The sequence below is a fragment of the Symphalangus syndactylus genome, chromosome 4 (assembly GCF_028878055.3).
Source record: "Symphalangus syndactylus isolate Jambi chromosome 4, NHGRI_mSymSyn1-v2.1_pri, whole genome shotgun sequence".
Classification (NCBI taxonomy): domain Eukaryota; kingdom Metazoa; phylum Chordata; class Mammalia; order Primates; family Hylobatidae; genus Symphalangus; species Symphalangus syndactylus.
In genome coordinates, this window is record NC_072426.2 from 39,897,472 (window position 1) to 39,916,552 (window position 19,081).

The 19,081-nt window shown below is 35.8% G+C and overlaps 2 long non-coding RNA genes across 2 annotated transcripts in view; one reads left to right on the plus strand and one right to left on the minus strand.

Moving 5' to 3' along the window:
- The window catches only part of LOC134736342 (uncharacterized), a 105,344-nt gene that overhangs the window by 83,202 nt on the left and 3,061 nt on the right, over positions 1-19,081 (minus strand). Inside the window, exon 2 of the long non-coding RNA XR_010120297.1 lies at positions 8,891-9,020. This is a non-coding gene — a long non-coding RNA (uncharacterized lncRNA). The remainder of the gene's footprint in view (positions 1-8,890; positions 9,021-19,081) is intronic.
- Positions 12,880-19,081, plus strand: part of LOC134736340 (uncharacterized) — a 31,190-nt gene continuing 24,988 nt past the window's right edge. The window contains exon 1 of the long non-coding RNA XR_010120295.1: positions 12,880-12,952. This is a non-coding gene — a long non-coding RNA (uncharacterized lncRNA). The remainder of the gene's footprint in view (positions 12,953-19,081) is intronic.

Below are 19,081 nucleotides of genomic sequence, written 5' to 3' on the forward strand. Positions count from 1 at the left end.
TGATGCCGCAAGCTGATACTCACTTGATGTGGACTCCTTGATACTGGATTTCCCAGTTCAGAGTCTTCTGGGCTTATAACTCCAAACAAGTTTCACTGGCTATGGATGAGATGGGGTGCTAAAATGTGGCTAAGCTTGGTTCTCTTTAGAGCAGCGATCACAAACCCAAATGCCTACTAGGGACAGATATATAAATGAATGAAGCAGATTCTGGGTAAGAGCATTATGAACGCAGTGAGTAATTGGTGAAAACTGGCAAAATGAAGAGTATTCACATTGTCTAGTGAGAACAGCTGCTACTCAGGGGCAGGCAATTATTGCCATTTGAAAATAAGGTCCAATGTTGTCATCTAAAGATTTATGAAGAGCTGAATATCTAAAATTTCAGGTGAAATCTCATACTAAAAATGTGGGCAGGAATTTACAAAGGAAAAACCATACTCTACTGGAAATAATAAAGCAGTCTGGTTGCAGACTATAAGTTTGAGAGATCTATTTAGATTTTACGAAAATCTGAGTTGGCAAGTCAAACTCTAACCCTATCAGGAAATCTCTGAGCATTGGCCTAATAAAAGCTTGACAATGTTAAAAGTTATTAAACTCTGTTATTTTCCCCCTCTCCACTGTTTTCTATATAGACAGGATTTTCTTAAGCTTATTTCTGGCCTCTAACTATACCCTTACTCACTTTGTCCCAAAGGGTAGTGAAGGGTAGTGAAGTGATACTTGGTTAGTGAGTATTGGAGCAAGAACTTAGTATGCCTAGCCCTCCTCTTCCTTTCTTTCTCTTGAAGTAAGCTGCTCCTCAGGCAAAGGGACCTGCCACTGTTCTGCCAGGTACTTTATTACTTAGAAAATTGCTGCCCCAGACCTGAGTGGCTTGGTTTCAGTAATTGAATAGTTTGCCCAATTTAGGGATTGTGTTTGAGCGAGCAGACATGCTCAGTGTATGCAGAATAACATTCTGCAGCCTGAAAGTTCTATGAGTTATAATTTAGCTTCCAAATGTTACTTCATTCTATTTTTTCAAATGAAGTCTTATGGGAAAAAAGGTTGCTATTTATCAGTTGCCTCTGAAGAACTTTAACAAATATGTGATCATTTTATTTTACCATCAACTAGTGTGCTGTTTTAAAGTCTGCTAAAATATCATAAAGCTTATTTTGAAAATATCGATCTTGTCCAATTTTCATTTATACATACAAAACCTAGAAGTCAATATCACTGATTTACATAAGGTTGCCCAGAAGTTACTGTCAAGACTACGGTAAAAAGTAAGATGAATTTCTTGTTTTGGGACTTGGAAGTTCTCACTCTCATTCTCACAACAAGAAAATAATTGAAGAATTTGAAAAAGAACAACTCTTCTTAAATCTAATAATTGCTGTCACAGGGCAAGCTGCCACCATAAAAACCAGAGAGAAGGGCAATCAACTTAACGATTTTACAACTTCACAACGTTGCAAAACCATCACAATTTGACATACTTCGAATTTTGAATTCTGATCTTTGCCTGGCCTAGGACTATGTGGTACATAAGATATTTGACACTTTTTTTCTTATATATATATACATATAAAACATATATATATCTTTTTTGTTCTCTCTCTATATATATGTAAAATAGGCTTTGTATTAGGTGATTTTACCTAACTATAGGCTAGTGTGAGTGTTCTGAGTACATTTAAGGTGAACAAGGCTAAGTTCTGTAGGTCCAGTGTATTAAATGCATTTCCAATTTACAAGATTTATGACGGGTTTATCAGGATGTAACCCCATTGTATGTCAAGGAAAATTTCTACTGAGAATCACAGTACTTTCATGAACCTTAACCTTCAGGAGCCTAAATAGATTCTTATGGAGAAGATGAGAAAAAAGTATCCCTTCCTCTTTCCAGCAGAAGGAAGGGAAAAGTAGCCATTTTGAAATGCACTCAGAGCTTTCTGTCCTCCTTAACAAAAGTGTGTCCTCAAGGCAAGCTCTTTTGTCACACCCTAATTGACTTTATTTTTACCAGAGCAAGGTCATTTAATAGAGAAAGCATTGACTTCCCAACAAATGGAACTGAAACAAATACATATCCAATGAAATTTTTTAAAAAAGGAATCTAGATAGTTTTTACAAAAATTAACAAGATATCTTATAGACTTAAATGTAAAATGAAAAACCATAAAAATCTAGAAGATAGCATAGGAGAAAATCTGTGTTGGGTGTAGAGTCTTAAACATGAGACCAAACCATCATGAAATTTAAAAAAAAGGCATAACTCAAAGATAGTGCAGTTTTGGTTCCAAACTGCCACAATAAAGTAAACATTACAATAAAGTGAGCCATACAAGCTTTTTGCTTTCCCAGTGCATATTAAAGTTGTGTTAACACTATGCTCTAATCTGTTAAGTATGTAACAGCGTTATGTTTTAAAAAGTACAAAGCTTCATTAGAAAATAATTTATTGCCAAAAGTAATTGCTAATAATCACCTGAGCTTTCAGCAAATTGTAGTCTTTTTGCTGGTGGAGGATCGTGCCTCCATGTTGACGGCTGCTGACTGATCACGGTAGAGGTTGCTGAAGGCTGGGTGTTTGTGAAAATTTCTTAACATAAGCCAGCAGTGGAGTTTGGCATATCATTTGACTCTTCCTTTAACAAAAGATCTATCTGTAGCATGCAATGCTGTTTGGTAGCGTTTTACCCATAGTGTAGCTGCCCAACAGGTTCACCTTGCCTGCTGTCTAGGCAGAGTCAATTTATCAACACAGGAGAATTGCAACAAAAAGAAAATAATTCAGGTAGAGCCAGCTGTAAGGAAAACTCAAATCAGTCTCCCTGAAAATTCGGGAATTAGAGTTTTTAAAGATAATTTCATGGGTAGGAGGCCAGTGAATCTGAAGTGCTGATTGGTTGGGTTGGAGATGAAATCATAGGGAGTCAAAACTGTCCTCTTGTGCTGAGTCAGTTTCTCTATGGGGGCCAAAAATCCAGATGAACAAGTTTATCAATCTGACTAGTGCCAGCTGATCCATCAAGTGCAGGGTCTGCAAAATATCTTGAGCACTGATCTTAGGTTTTACAATAGTGATGTTATCTGCAGGAGCAATTTCAAAGGGTCAGAATCTTGTAGCCTCCAGCTGCATGACTCCTAAACCATATTTCTACTCTTGTGGCTAATTTGAGAGTCCTGCAAAGCCAGTCCAGTCCCAAGGCAGGAAGTGGGTTTGTTTTGGAACAGGGCTGTTACCAACTTTGTTTCAAAGCTAAACTATAAACTAAGTTCCTCTCAAAGTTAGTTTGGCCTACACCCGCCAATGAACAAGGATAGCTTGGTGGTTAGAAGCAAGATGAAGTCAATTAGGTCAGATCCCTTTCACTGTAAATAACTTTCGCATTTATGATTTTGCAATGGCAGTTTCAATAATAGAACTTGCTATACTAGAGTCAATCTTTTCAAGCCCTACCACTGCTTTATCAACTAAGCTTAGAAAATATTCTAAATTCTTTGTTGTTATTTCAGCAATGTTCACAGTATCTTAACCAGGAATAGATCCCATTTCACAAACAATTATCTTTGCTAATCCATAAGAAGCAGCTGCTCATCCATTCAACTTTCATCATGAGATTGTAGCAATTCAGTCACATCTTCAGGCTCCATCTACAATTCTGCAGTTACTTTCTTCACTGGAGTCTTGAACTCCCCAAAGTTACCCATGAAGGTTTAGATCAACTTCTTCTAAACTGCTGTCAATGTTAATATTTTGACCTTCTCCCATGAATCACAAGTGTTCTTAATTGTGTCTAGAGTGGTGAATCCCTTTCAAAATGTTTTCAATTTATTTTGCCCAAATCCATCAGAGGAATCACTATCTATAGCAGCTATAGTCTATAAACCAAAAATGAAATTCTAAGCGTCCCCCAGCCACCTCAATGGATCCCTCCTCTTGGCTAAGGGTATTCTGGAATTTGTCTGAAAATCTAGTTCAGGCCATGATGGAATAGGAGGTTGGACATACCTCATTATACTCCTCAAGCATTAATGTCAACAAAGAACTTATGTCTAATAAGAAACATTTACAATATATTCTCTCTGAAGCCTGCTACCTGGAGTCTTCATCTGCATGACAAAACCTGGGTCTCCCTAACGTCTTATCAGTTTTTTGTTTTTTTTTTTTTTGATGGAGTCTTGCTCTGCCGCCCAAGCTGGAGTGCAGTGGCATGATCTCAGCTCACTGCAACCTCCACCTCCCAGGTTCAAGCGATTCTCCTGCCTCCGTCTCCTGAGCAGCTGGGATTACAGATGCCTGCCACCACATCTGACTAATTTTTGTATTTTTAGTAGAGATGAGGTTTCACCATGTTGGCCAGGCTCATCTTGAACTCCTGACCTCAGGCAATCTGCCCACCTCGGCCTCCCAAAGTGCTGGGATTACAGGCTTGAGCCACCATGCCCAGTCCCAACCCCTTATCTTAACCTAGACATTCCTTTTTACCGATAATAACTCTTTCAACCAATTGCCAATCAGAAAATTTTAAAATTTACCTATGACCCAGGAACCTCACCCCTTAGCCCTTCTAGGTCCAACCACTGTAGATCTTACATGTATTGATTGATGTATTATGTCTTTCTAAAATGTAGAAAAGAAAGCTGTACTCATGGGCACGTGTCATCAGGACCCCCTAAGGCTGTGTCACAGGTGCATCTTTAACCTTGGCAAAGTAAGCTTTCTAAATTGACTGAGACCTGTCTCAGATATTATGGGTTCACAAGTCTTACAAAAGGTATTTATTAAATACAAATACTTGAAAGTCTAAATGACTCCTTGATCCATGGGTTGCAGAATAGATGTTATATGAGGAAGCATAAAAACAACAAAACAACATTAATCTTCTTTTTTATCTCCATTAGGCTTCTTGCATGACCAGGTGCATTGTCAATGAGCAGTAATATTTTGAAAGGATTTTTTTTAATAGCAACTCTCAATAGTGGGCTTAAAATCTTTAGTAAACCATGCTGTCAACAGATGTGTTGTGACCTAGGATTTGTTTTTCCATTTATAGAGCACAGGCAGAGTAGACTTGACATAATTCTCGATGGCCCTAGGATTTCCAGAATGGGAAATTAGCATTGGCTTCAACTTAAGTCCCCAGCTTTATTAGCCCTTAACAAGAGAGTCTGCCTATGCGTTGAAGCTTGGAAAACATGTATTGACTTCTCCTCTCTAGCTATGAATGTTCTAGATGGCATCTTCTTCCAATAGAAGGCTATTTCATCTATATTGAAAATCAGTTGTTTAGTTGTTTATGTTAGCTAGCCAGGTCTTCTGGATAACTTCCTACAACTTCTACATCAGTACTTGCTCCTTTACATTGCATTTTTTATGTTATGTAGGTGACTTTTTTCCTTGAAACTTATAAACCAATTTCTGCTAGCTTCAAACTTTTCTTCTGCAGCTTCCTCACCATTATCAGCCTTCATAGAATTGGGGAGAGTTAGGGCCTTGCTCTGGGTTGGTCTTTGGCCTAATAAGGGAATGTTGTGATTGGTTTGATTTTCTATTCAGACTACTAAAATTTTCTCCATATCAGCAATAAAGCTCTTTCTCTTTCTTATCATTCCTGTGTTACTGAAGTAGCACTTTTAATTTCCTTCAAGGACTTTTCTTTTGCATTCATAACTTGGCTGTTTGGCACACAAGGCCAATCTTTCAACCTATCTCAGCTTTTCACATGTTTTTCTCACTAAACTTAATTCTAGATTCTGATTTAAAGTGAGAGACGTGTGACTCTCCCTTTAACTTGAACATTTAGAGACCACTGTAGGGTTATTAATTGATGGAATTTTAATATTATTGTGTCTTGGTTAATAGGGAGGTCCAAGCAGGGGGTGAGACAGCCAGTCAGTAAAGCAGTCCGAACATACAGAACATTTATTATTTGTTTGCTGTTTTATATAAGTGCAGTTCATAGTACCCCAGAAGAATTACAATAGCAACATTAATAAGCACTGATCACACATCACTATAACACATATAGTAACAATGAAAATGTTTGCTATATTGGGAAAATTGCCAAAATGTCACACAGAGACACAAAGCAAGCACATTCTGTTGGAAAAATAGCATTGATAGACTTGCTCAATGCAGGGTTGTCACAAACTTTCTATTTCTAAAAAGCTGGTATGTGAAGGGCAATAAAGCAAAGCCCAATTAAATAAGGCAGGTCTGTTTTGACAAATTGAACTTCATTAAAGTTAAACACTTCTGCTCTGAAAAGACATTTTTAGGAAAATGTAAAGACAAGCCATGTGTTTTGCAAAAATCAAAATATTTGTAAAAACACATACCATAATATATAAAGAACTCTTAAGACCCAACAATAAAAAATAGAACCCAATTCAAAAAGCGAGCCAAAAATCTAAAAAGACATATCACCAAAGAAAACATAGAGAGGCACAAGCAAGCTTATGAAAAAGTTTTCTCTATTATATGTCATTAGGAAATTGCAAATTCCCTAATTTCCACTATTTCGTTTACTAACCTCAATGACATACCCATGAAACAGTCCCATTTGTTGGGTTTGTTTTTCTATGTTGGGGGGTAAGAGACATACAGCCATAGTTGTCAATTAATTGGGCTACTCCCTTCCTTCATGATTTAATTATTCTAGAATGCTTGAAAAGGTTACATTGCAGAACCCTGTGACTGCTCTCCACAGATTAGAATCCTGAATAATAGTATAGTTTATTAACGTCGTTAGCTTACACTGTGTATCTACCATACATGATTCAACAAATAAGTGTCAGCTCTGAAATACACTTAAAATACATTACGCGACCATATATACATCCTCTAATTACCCAATGAAGTAAATAATGAGACATTATCACAACATAAAAACAAAACCTTCACAAATGAATGTTTGAAAACACTCAAAAATATTTACCAATACTTATCCTAAAATACAGTTGAAATTTGCATTTTTATGTGAATATTAAATTGAGACAGATAAAATCTGAATTTCAAATTCTTAGAGTCATTCAGGCATTTCTAGTTCTTAATATCTCATTGACAGAGTGAATAGGATTATGTTTGCATATATCTGTTATTGAAAAAGCCTGTTGCACAGAAATATAGATTTTTCAGTTTGGGGAAATTGCTAAATTTTTTAGTATCTTCCTTTTCTTTAATTATTTCTTCTTTTTCATAAATCCAATATTGAATATATAGAGATATTGGTATTTTACTTGTGGGCACAAGGAAATTGCAAAATAAAAATTCTACTTAGACAATTTTCTATAAGAACATCACCTTTCAAATGATAAGAATAAATAAAGCAACACATAATAAGAATTCTTAGCATCTTCTGTTTATATGAATATGAAGAAAGCTGCCTATTTTGGACTCCTATGTGAATGTGAACATTCACAAGCCCACGTTTGTATGTTTGCTGGGTTAGATTAGGATCAGGGAGATTTGGAATGCAAAGCAGGCTAGCATTAATATGAACACACGAAATTACTTACCAAAATTTCAGTGATACCATCATCTATTTACACAAAGGCAAATGCATAGTTTTGGTTGGTTTAATATTAATAATACAAAATAAAATTAAATATTGAAATGTCAGTGCTTGAAGTTTAAATCACTAAGGTCTTTTGGAGAGAGTTTAGTAGTGTTTTAAAATACACACACACCACACACACAAATACACACATATACACACCTAAATTGTGTTAGAAAATATGTATATTAAAATGTAAATAGTGGACACTCTTCTATTGTAGTATACATACTACAATATGTATGTATACTTCTATATCTAATGTATACATACATTGTATATTCATTTTATACTCAATTTACTAAATTAAGTAGAGTATACAAATTCATTATGTTTTAATTAGTGTATCTTTTGTAGTACATAGTTCAGTGAAAGCCACAAAATAAAGAGAAGTTTCAAAGTTCTTAGATTCCAGAAGTAAATAGTTAAAAACCATGGGAATTTACTGAATAGCATCTAGCCATGATAATTCCTGATGAGCACACACAAATAATCAAGAATGACCATTAAATGTATGGATACCTTTAAAGCTAAACCCTGGGGAATGTATGCCTTCATAACTTACCAGTATCCTCCATTGTTAACTGGGATATGCTTAAGGACCTATGGCTGGCACTTATCGAAATAGAGAAATAGAAAAATAGAACTGAAAGGTTTATGAACCATATACTTTTGCCATGTAAGGAATTATAGTCTATTTCATAGTTTTCACAGCCATTAACTAATTCTAGTGTTACTCTGATTAAATTCAGCAAATAATACTTAAGCAAACCAAGGTAATCTCTGTGAAGAAATGAAAACTAGTCGCTCTTGACTTTGAGAAGTTTTCACTGTAAAGAAGGATGAGTTATTCTTCATGCTTTCTTTGGCTGTAATGGCAAAATCATACTACTTACCAACCATGAATGAATCTAGTATGGTATATATAGATAGTTATATACATGCTTAGAGGTCTACTTTGTGTGGTTAACTTAGTATGACTTTTGAAAGAGCAAAATATGACATTATGGGTAGGTTAATAAAGCAGATATTTAGAATGACAATAAAGCAATATTTTAATAATTTTTGGAGGAATAAATAAGAAAAAGAATGAATGACATAATTTTTCTAGTTTACTATCTTCATGAAGAGATAAAATATCTGTAGGAAGTGTCATGAACACAATTGATAAGTAATGTACTCCAAGAATACAATGAGAATGTACAAAAATACTCTGTAAAGCATTAAGACAGGTTGAGCAAGATTGCCATTTGAGTCCTGTGGAAAGAAAATCAGACTGGTACTTTTTTCTAAATGCTTTTCAAAATAACAATGGAAAAACAATAAAAACTCCATACCTTGCTCAATGCCACATTATGCAGATAGAACAGGATACTCTCAATTTTCTTGAATTTATGCATGAAACAGCTTTTTATCTTTACGTAGAAAACAATGACTTGTCTTTGCAATTTTTCTTGCTTTGATAGCCTAAAACATGAATATTCTTTATTAATTAAAAAGGTGTGCATGGTTGCAGCTGAGTTCCCTATAAAATATCTCTTGCTAACCAGTAACCAAGAAAACAGAATGCTTCATATGATTTAGAACGTGAACCTATCTCAGCAATCCTATTACAAAATCCAGCTATGCTTGTCTCTGCCTTTATGTTTCTGTTGAATGTTTTTAACGTACTTTTTCATCTCCACCTCAGGCAGTCAGGGCTCCTTTTCATTTTGCCTTCCTCAAAAACCTATATTTGAACCTCACAAATCCTGGAATTTCAAAAACTAAAAGGTATTTCCCAATTAATTCATTAACAGAACATGTTGAAGGTATAACAGCTTTTGCTTACTCTAAACAGAATGGAGGAGTTAATACATTTCTTCCATCTGAAAAGAAATTGTAAAGATCTAAACTCTTTCTTTGAATATCTACTTGCTCTCAAATAATTTGGTCAGTTGTCTTACTTTAACTTGAAAACTATATTCTTAAAAAAACATATGTACACAATTCTAAAAAAAGTTTTAGTCTCAGAAAAGTCATATGTAAATAATTAGAGATAATAACTAATTATTAATGTCTTTTTAAAAAATGTTTATGTATATATAACTTCATCTGTTCTAAAAATAATTAGGCAAAGCAATCATGTTAGAAGACACTTTGCTCTGATAAACTGTTGAGATGTTAAAATCAGGAGAAATTGGTAGAATTACAGAAACTACAGTTTGGAAGTAACCTCAGAGGCATCTCATTTAACTGGCTGCCTCATGGATTGATGCCTTCAGAAAGGTTTAGGAGTAGTGACTGTGCAGTTTCTGCTTCAGTACTTCCAGAGAAAGAACACTCACTCTTAATACAATCAGGCTTTTCAGTTTCTGGAGAGCACAGTTAGAAATCTCTTTCTATTCTTCAGATCAAGGTCTACTTTATAACTCAAACAACAGAACTCCCATATATTTTTGTAAACAACTTTACATTTCATAGCTTAAAGTTAAAATAAAAATGTGCATCCACGGCCCTAACTAGGATAAAGAATATTCAAAACCAAGAGTGGCATCTGACATTGTTCACTTTTGAGACTGAGTTTTGTTTTTGTTTTTTTAAATCAGGCAATATGGTAACTTGTTAGCCTAAGAATATCTATACTTATATGTTCAAACTATAGAATAATTATTTCTTATAATGACTGCCTAGTCGACTAGAACAACTAGGGGGCATGTGGAAAGTTAAGAAAAATCATATTAGTTGAGGAATATATGGCTATATTAGTGTGTGTGTTTGTGTGTGTGTGTGTGTGTCTATATAAATGCTTGTAACTGTGTGGATGTGTCTGTGCAGATTTTCTGTTGTGTCTATAGACGTGTCTGTGTGCATGATGAGTAAGAAAGGAGTAGAAAATAAAGATTTATCGTTAGCTCTGACTTCTTCCTTGCATATCATTTAAACTTAACAGCAAATAACACTGGAGAGAACACATTTGACTGTTATACCTGCATACTTGAATCATCTGTGTTTTTACTTGAATATGGGACAAACAGATATTTATAAACAGCTTCAGGTGAATTGTATATTATGTTGAATATGTATATTAGATAAAATCCAAAGATTTTTCTGATGTCATGTTGTGTGTGTGTTTGTTGGGATGTGTGGGGTTTTTGTGTGGGGGTGGGTAACAATCATTTCTGTTTGGGGAGCCATGCAATTTGACCACATGTAGCCAAGTTAAAGATTGGGACTCTCAGCCCAAATTAAAGATTATGGCTTTTTTTTGTATAGAAGAAGTAAAAGATTTCGCCTCCAAAATGTTAAGAGAAAATGAATAGACTTTGCAAGCACATCCTATTACCTTCTGAATATCATATTTTGAATATTTTAAAAATTTGGAATTGAATTTTAAATATCATTTATACATTTGAAGTCTATGTTTTCTAGATACCCAGAAGGTAAAACCAAAGGATTCATAACAATATATTGGCAATTTTACTAATTAGAAGATCTATACACAAATAAGTGAAACCAAAGATATGAGGCTTTTTAAAAATCATTATAAGGGCATAGATTTGGTTGTCTTTGTTCTATTTTCTGTGCTAAAATTGCCTGCCATCTTGAATATGGCATCTATTATATAATTTGAATATGCCAAATAGTAAATGGTCAATTTTATTTTATAAAAAAATAGCAATTATTTAATTTTATCTTTTCCATTGTCTAGACATATACTACTGTTTGCCATACAGGTTTAGAAATGTTAAAAAGACAGTTATAAGAAATTAAATCTTAAAATAATTACAGGCTTTGGAGTGTTTTTTTCCTTTGTGTTCTTTTCTACAGTTTTAAAATTTCTTAGATAGAGGACCCCCTATTTGCTTATCTTGGCTCTGATATTTTTTGGACTCATTGCACTTATAGCATACTCTCTGATACATTGTGGTTTATTTAAAAAAAAATTCTAATCTGGTGCTCCACACCTTCCTATAGCTAACTAGACACTTAGCCTTATAATTTATGTAGGTTAAGATATAAATCTTGAAAAAGAATATGCAATAACATATCAGACAAAATGAGCATACTTAAAATACATAAAAGGACGCCTAAAATTGTCTGTTAAATGTCAGATAACTAATTAAGTGCAAAAGAAAGAAATGAACATGTCACAAAACAAGATCTAAGAATGCCAAATTAACACATAAAAAGCTGTCTAACAGCTTCAGTCAATAGGAAAATGCAGATTAAAACCACAATAAGATATTGTTGTCCAAAGAACCTATACCATTTTACTCTCCCACCAGCAACGTATGAGATTCTTATCTGTTTTACGTCTTCACCAACATTTTGTATTGTCAGTTCCCCCCAACATTCTTTTGGATGTGAAATAGTATTTTATTGCTGAATAATATTCTTGTACATTTCTTTTCCTGTGAGAGTTTCTTATAAATATAAATTTACGCTTATTCCGTGGTTAAGCAATTCTACCCCTAGGTGTTTTCTCAAGAGAAATAAAACAAATATATGTTCACAAAAATAATTTTACAAGGTATCATGATAGCCTAATTCCTAATAGCTAAAATTAGAGTACTCCAAACTTCCATGAACAGCAAAATTTTTAAAAATTTACTTTTATTCTTATTTTTTTATTTTTAACTCAACTTATTATCCCAAATCAAGAACTGCTAAACAAATTATGGCATAACAATGAAATGGAATGCTACATAGTAGCAAAAAGGAAAAAAAAATAGGAATGCATGCAATATTATAGATAGATTCAAAAATTATTATGAGTAAAAGAAGCCACTTTCTAATGTTGCTGGCTATTAATTTTTACAAGGACATTTCTATCACTTTCTACATAGTTCTAAATATGTGCTATCCAGTATGTCCAATAGCTATATGTCAGTGGCTATTACCACCGAGAAGGAGCTATTAAGAACTTGAAATGTGGCTTGTGTGATTAAGAAAGTAAATTTTAAATTGTATTTAACTTTAATTAATTAAATGTTAAGGTTAAATAGCTACATGTGACTAGTGGGAACTATACTGGACAGCACAGTGAGACAGCCAGGTGGGAGGGTGTCCCTGGAGAATCTCCAACCAGCCTGCGCACTGGGAATGAGCACTGGAGTGCAAACACGGAAGTTGGTGCCCTTTGCAGCAGGGAGGAGTCCGACTCCTCCTCTTCCTGTGTGGAACCTGGAATTCAAAGGGCTGGGTGGGAAGCACGCTAGCAGGGGTCTCTGACGTTGCTGAGGGTCCCTGTTTCCCCCTTTCCTTCCTTTTCACCCAATAAAACCCTGCTTTACTCACCTTTCAAACCATCTGTGAGCCTAAATTTTCATGGTCGTGGGATGGACAAGGACCCAGTCTTTTGCTGAACTAAGGGAAAGTCCTGCTTTTTGGCGCGCAACAGGGGAGCTCAAGAAACAGTGAGTGACTCAAAACCTCTCACTTGGCCGGGCGCGGGCGCGGTGGCTCACGCCTATAATCCCAGCACTTTGGGAGGCTGAGGCGGGCGGATCACGAGGTCAGGAGATTGAGACCATCCTGGCTAACACAGTGAAACTCCGTCTCTACTAAAAATACAAACAATTAGTCGGGCGAGGTGGCGGGCGCCTGTAGTCCCAGCTACTGGGGAGGCTGAGGCAGGAAAATGGCGTGAACCCCCAAGGGGGCGGAGCCTGCAGTGAGCCGAGATCGCGCCACTGCACTCCAACCTGGGCGACAGCGAGACTCTGTCTCAAAAAAAAAAAAAAAAAAAAAAAAACCTCTCACTTGTTCCTAAGCCTTTTCATCCTCAGACTACTGAGAGTGGGGGAAACATGACCCCAAACTCCGTTGCTCCGTTGGGGGTCAGGGGAAAGGCCCTTTCCTTCCTTTTTCAGGACAGACAGGCAAGCGGGGGCTCCTCGCTCCCCCTCCCCTCTGTGTCCGGGCTGGGATGCATGGTCCAAGGGTCCCGCACAGCTGGCTAGATGGTTCTCAGACACAAGCCACCGCAGCCTTCCTTTTCCCCTGACAGGGGGTTAAACCTTATCGGACAGTAATTAAGCTTTAACCTTGGTGTTGGAATCACTTGCAGAAGAATGAGGTTCTTCCCCAGGCATTTTCAAACCTTTTTTCACTCCCCTTTTCTACCTCCTCAACAACTAAACCCTTAAAGTTTTTTGTTTTTTTTTTCTAGAAGACACTTTACTAGGCCACTTCCCCTGCCCCCCGACTATCACTGTGTGCTCTGCAAAGTTTTGCTTGTGAAATAAATCCTCTATTTTGTTTTACATCCTGAGGCCATGGTTTATAACTCTGGTGGCAAGAATTTGTTTAGCAGTCTTGCCTTAGGGGATGAGCCCTCTCGATTCAATATCTGCATGTCCCCTGTCTCTTAAAGGGCCTCACTCACGCCTGTAATCCCAACACTTTGGGAGGCCAAGGTGAGTGGATCACCTGAGGTCAGGAGCTGGAGACCAGCCTGGCCAACATGGTGAAACCCCATCTCTACTAAAAATACAAAAATTAGCCGGGCGTGCTGGGCATGGGCCTGTAGTCCCAGCTACTCCGGAAGCTGAAGCAGCAAAATAGCTTGAGGCGGAGGTTGCAGTGAGCTGAGGCAGCACCACTCCACTCCAGCCTGGGCGATAGAGCGAGACTATGCCTCAAAAAAAGAAAGAAAAAAAGATTATTGGTAAAATGAAGGTCAGATACAAAGTTTGCCAAGTGTTTTGAGGTTACAAACTGCTTTTTGGGTTTTGAGAACTATTTGACCTGCCGGCTTCACAATTGGTAAGGCCTGAAGACATATGGAACTAACCACGCCCCTAAGAAGGCAGGCACACCTTGGTTGCAGTTAGCACACAATTAAAGCAACTCTCCAAGTTTTACCTTCAAGTTCAAAATTGCTGGGAGTTGAAACTACTAGAAATATATTTACATGCAAGGTGAGTAAGAACAGTAAAATGTGTTTTTTAATAAAAGGTTATAAGAAGGCATGGAAATGTAAACTTTTGCCTAGGGTTAAAGGATTGTTTTGAGTTAAATTAGGAAAAAAGGTGAAGGTTCAAAGAAGTGGCAGGAGAATTGTGGAAATTAATCTTGCAGAAGAGATTCTCTATGTGAACATATTGACTAAATTCAGAAAAGGGTATTATTTGGTTTTTCTGTAAATTGAAATAAAAGCATAACAAGATTTTCCTAAGGTGCTAATCTGCTCTTTGGCACATTTGTAAAGGGTTATAACAGGTTTTTGCTTCTTTAAAGTTTCTGAGTCATGATTTTGGCAAAATAAATAACTTACGGTAATGTGGAATTCTGTTTCATAATATCAAGTTATTTAAACCTCAAACATTTAACAGCCTTCCCACAATCAAACCTCAGTTTCAAAATCATCTTCCCTGGCACCTGGCTTTTCAAATATGTCAGAGGGCCCCTGAAGTGTCCAGAAAAGAGAGGTAAACAGGATTATTTGACATTATCAGGTACATGGGATTGCAAAAATTATGCTCAATCTTCTTTAGGTTATATCTTGGTGAATAATCCTAATACATGTTCCAAAATTGTATGAGATTTCTAGAATTCTAATGGCTGAATATATGCTGTCAATCATAATTAAGGTTGTTATGTTAAGTTATTGTAAACCACGGAGATAACCAAACTTCTTTTTCAATCGTGTTTCTAACTGTAACTACCCTGGACATTCTGCTATTCACAGACAATTGTTGTCTAGTTTTAATCCTTTTCAAAGATGGTTTAGAATGAGCTATAGAACTTTAATAGGTGCTCTCAAACACAGGCTTCTGATAACTTTGGAAATTGTAACATTAAAATAAAGAAAAATATACAGAACTCATAAGGAGCTGAAATGCTCACAAATATGAAACAAAACAGGAGTTAACTAAGTGGACTGAACTCAGGAAACTGAAACCAGGCTGGGAGCGGTGGCTCACACTTGAAATCCCAGCACTTTGGGAGGCCAAGGCAGGTGGATGACCTGAGGTCAGGAGATCAAGACCAGCCTGACCAACATGGCAAAACCTTGTTTCTACTAAATTAAAAAAAAAAAAAAATTAGCCAGGCATGGTGGCACATGGGAGGCTACTTGGGAGGCTGAGGCAGGAGAATCACTTGAACCCAGGAAGCAGAGGTTACAGTGAGCCAAGATTGAGCCCTTGCACTCCAGCCTGGGTGACAAGAGTGAAACTCCATCTCAAAAAAAAAAAAAAACCGAACAAATCTTTTTAACCTTTGCTTGGAATATTGCTGGTCCATGTTTTGTTTTTCAGAGTCAAAGAAACTTTGAACTATTTTTGGCCTTTAATAATTAAGTAAGGTATACTCCTGTGATCAAGACTTGGAGCATATTTGTTTCTCTCTGCCTGGTTCCTCTAGAAATTAGAAACTATCAGTGAGTATTTTTATGGCAATATAGTTGTTTGCATCAGTGCAGTAAGAGTCCATTTTCAATGGCAGAATTTTCTCACTCTTTTCATTGTTTAATAATTATTATAGCAATAATAATAATAATAAATGCCAATTATTACATGAACTCTCTGCATGTCTATGTTCTTACTGCATTTTCTTATAAGAACACAAGACGTATTGGATTATGACCCACTCTAATGATCTTATTTTACCATTTTAAATATCCTGTCTCCAAATACAGTCAAATTCTGAAGTACTGGGAGTTAGGATATCAACATAGGATTTTGAAGGGGCACTGTTCAGTCTGTAACAGTGGTTAAAAACCCAAGCTCAGAAACCAAATTTTCTTTTTACAAATCTCAGTTTTGCAGATTAGGAGATACGAGACCTGGGCAAACTTGCCAAGACCTTGGTGACACTCTTTATGTCTTCTTGTTCTCATCTTTCAAATGAGAGGTAAAAAAGGATTAAAAATTATTACATAAAAACAAAAGACTTAGGATGATGATGATGAAATGCTGATAATATATGTTAGATATTAGTATTTTTTATCTCAATAAATTCAATTGCTATAACTCTTGAGTCCTCATCTTGCTACTATGCAATTGCCCTTCTCTTCCGTCAGGGTCACCCATAAAAGGGTAGATAGTCTCATTAAAATTCTTACTTCTATATTTATTTTCTGATTGATCAGTTCAGCCTCTTAATTGACCCTGGGATTTACATGCATTGACTTAAAAATGGAGAAACTACAAGCAGCATTAGAGGCTGTTTTTAAATTAATGAGTCTTTCCACTTACACCATCAAACTGAAGATTAGCTGTTGATTTATGAGATACCCTCAGCTTGTACCTTGTGCCACATCCAAATCATTGCCAATTTATTTCCAGAAGGAGGATCAGTACCATTATCTGCTCAGTATCTCTCATTTCAAGCACCTCTCAGAGAGAGAACTGAAATATCTTTATCATTACCAGAAGTAAAGCTAAAGCAAAAAGCTATTCTCTGAAGTCTGCTGAAGGGATGAAACTCTCAAAAAATACATCTCTGGGAGATGGGAGAGAACATTTTTTACACCTTCCCTGAGAGAAGCAAAAGGGAAGTGGGAAAGGGAGGCATTCTCTTCTTCCAGGGTAACATACTCCTCCTATAGTAACCCCATATCATTGAGTGCTCAAGTTCCCAATGCTTCCACTCTATTTCATCTAGACAGCCATTCTTCTTCGTTTTTTTGAAATGGAGTTTCGCTCTTGTTGTCCAGGCTGGAGTGCAATGGCGTGAACTCTGCTCACTGCAACCTCCACCTCCCAGGTTCAAGTGATCCTCCTGCCTTAGCCTCCTGAGTACCTGGGATTATAGGTGCCTGCCACCATGCCTGGCTAATTTTTTGTATTTTTGGTAGAGATGGGGTTTCACCATGTTGGCCAGGCTGGTCTGGAACTCCTGACCTCAAGTGATCCACCTGCTTTGGCCTCCCAAAGTGCTGGGATTACAGGCATGAGTCACCATGCTTGGCCAACAGCCATTATTCTTATACACATCCACAGACCTAGAGAAGTTAGTTTGAAGTTTCTGTCTGTGCCATATGTTATACTTGAGACCAGCCCCATTGCTTCACTTTTCCCAAGATATGAGTGTCAAATTTTATCCAAGCCTTCACTCTGAACTCATCCTCTGATGCCTAATTAGTTCTTCCTTCTAGAGCCCTGTTTTCCTTTCTTTACCAAGGAACTCCTTTCCTTTCTTGAACAAGTTAGAATCTGGTCCCATTCATTAGAGCTATTCTGATACTATTGAGTCTATATAGGGAAAAGGTTAAAGCTTGTATTCTTTAATTACCCAGGAAAGGTTGCATGCACTATCACCAGCAGCTATCAGGTACAATACAGCATCTGGCATGGGTTGGGAGGTGGAGGGTGGGGGGTATTGTTGAAGCCTTTGTCAAAAAAAAAAGCTTACATTTTACTGAAGATGCAAATTTAGTCAGTAAAGGGAGGGATACAAAATTCTCTCCCCATCTGCTCTTGGTTGATATGTTACTAAGCTTGGAAAAATTAGATGATTTTTTTTAACCAGTAGTTTCCCCTCCATTTTGTATTCATCTGTCTTATAAACCAGTGGTTTTATAGAGGCATATTTTTAACTGCATGGAAATAAGAATATATATATAATGAGTTCGTTTTACATGCAAAGCTTAACAGAAGTCATAATATTAAGAAATACAAAAAATTTGGAAAGAATCTAATAAGAAGAGAAAATAATAAAAAGTGAAACTATAGGATAACAAAAAAATAAATATGTGGTACTTGAGACTTCAGGATTAATTCATTTTCAATACTTTTTAACAAAATAATTGTTATATCTACTATTGATTTAGAATTTACTAGGAGCCAGGCATTTCTCTAAATTTGTTTATATTATTATAAATCTTTATAAGTATAATATAAAAATTACTATGTTTATTTTACTATTTATTTTAAATAATTTATTTATAAATTCACTATATTTATTTTAAAGATAATGAAAGTGAGGAAGTCACAGAGAGATTAACTTTATCACACACAGCTAGTTAGTTGTAGAGCCATGGTATGAATCTGAATCTACCAAATTCCAATTCTCTCAATTTTTTTCTAAGTTGTTTTATGTTTAAGCTGTAGTTCTTAGTAATATATTTATATTTAGTGTTAATTTTTAACACAGCAAGATACTATCTTTGTATGTGTTATTGTTAATAAAATTATATGGCCTTCAATAAATGTTTACATATTTTTCAAAGCTTTTTTATATATATACATATAATCATTAAATTTATTTGTGATTTATGTGGCACAGAAACAGGAAAGCATATATATGACAATAGGTAAAAAATAACAAATCTAAAGATATAATAATGGCAAGAAATTAAATGAATTTCAGAGGATATTTTATGTTAAAAAATCAAGAATTAAAGTTTTACAATATAGAAAAAGACATATAATACAAAAGCTGATGAAGAGGAAGATGGTTGATAGAAAAAATAAAAATGATGTTGAAAAATAAAAATGATGTCAGAAATAAAATGCCACTGTAAATTAACAATTAGTGCAACACCAGTATTATCTTAATGTACTGAAATTCTATAATTTCATAAAATGAAAAAAATT